This window comes from Prosopis cineraria, unplaced genomic scaffold (genome assembly GCF_029017545.1).
Source record: "Prosopis cineraria cultivar Desert tree isolate PC_DT_omini unplaced genomic scaffold, ASM2901754v1 PC3, whole genome shotgun sequence".
Taxonomy (NCBI): domain Eukaryota; kingdom Viridiplantae; phylum Streptophyta; class Magnoliopsida; order Fabales; family Fabaceae; genus Prosopis; species Prosopis cineraria.
The window spans coordinates 24,353,914-24,355,051 of record NW_026555334.1 but is presented as its reverse complement, the minus strand read 5'-3'; the positions used below and the strand labels follow the sequence as shown (position 1 = coordinate 24,355,051).

The window sequence follows — 1,138 nt, the reverse complement described above, 5'->3', positions numbered from 1 at the left end:
TTAGTGCATGACCCGAAGAAAACATACCTCTTTTGTTGAATTAGATCCAGAAATTGAAAGGACTATTTCTAGATTGAGAAGATCACAACCTATTCTTGATTCTCATTTGGTTTGTAATTCAACAATGGAAGGTATCTTAGGACATGAGCATGTGCATAATGAGGGCCATGGGAATGGGAATGAGAATTTGCATAATGATGGCCATGTTAATAATGAATTTGAAGGCTTGCATAACCCTAGAGAGGAGAGGAGCATTAGGCAATTAACTCAACCTAATTGGCATGATAATCCTTATGGCTTATATGTTCCTCCTACTAATGTTCAATTTGAAATTAAATCCTCTTTGATTAATGCATTGCCTAAATTTCATGGGTTACCAGGAGAGGATTGCCATAGGTTTTTGCATACTCTCCTATTGGTTTGTGATACTATGAAGCCTATGCATGTAAATGTTGATGATGTTCAAGCTAAGGCTTTTGTATTTTCTCTTGAAGGTTTAGCAAAGGAGTAGTATTTCAACTACCCTTCTTATGTGAAAGTAGCACATGGGCCGAGCTAAGAAGATCTTCTTAGATAAATTCTTTCCAAATTCCAAGGTCACCAATTTGAGGAAGCAAATCTATGGGGTCCAACAAGGAGAGGATGAGAGTCTCTATGAGTATTGGACTAGATTCCAAGGCCTTTTGGCTAAATGCCCACACCATCAAATTTCTAGTGAGAATTTAGTCCAATATTTCTATGAGGGCTTGAATTCCAAGAGACAAAGTTAACATTGATGCCGCTAGTGGGGGATGCTTAATTGACCTCACTTCCTTAAAAGCTTTGGAACTAATTGACAAGATGGCTTCAAGTGGTGCTTAATACTCTACAAGGGAAAAGAGAAATGTGAATATGGTAGGTTCCTCAGTTCTTAATGATTCATATGTGGACTTGCTAGCTGCCAAGATTGGAGAATGTTGGCTTCACAAATATCTCAAGTGAGCAATGTAAGTACTTCTCAAGCACTTGTCCCTTATTCTTGTACTTTTTGTGACTCACCTATGCATGTAGAAAGCAATTGTCCTATTAAGTTTGAACAAGTAAATGCTATCTACAATAGAAAACAATCCTATGGTGGGAGGCAAGGGCAAGGAGCTTA

The 1,138-nt window shown here is 38.0% G+C and overlaps 1 non-coding gene across 1 annotated transcript; it reads right to left on the bottom strand.

The window, feature by feature from the left end:
* Positions 1-602: 602 nt before the first annotated feature.
* On the bottom strand, positions 603-709 carry LOC129307572 (small nucleolar RNA R71). Its single transcript, XR_008592459.1, has one exon. It is a non-coding gene; the product is annotated as a small nucleolar RNA R71 (small nucleolar RNA).
* Between the last annotated feature and the right edge of the window lie 429 nt (positions 710-1,138).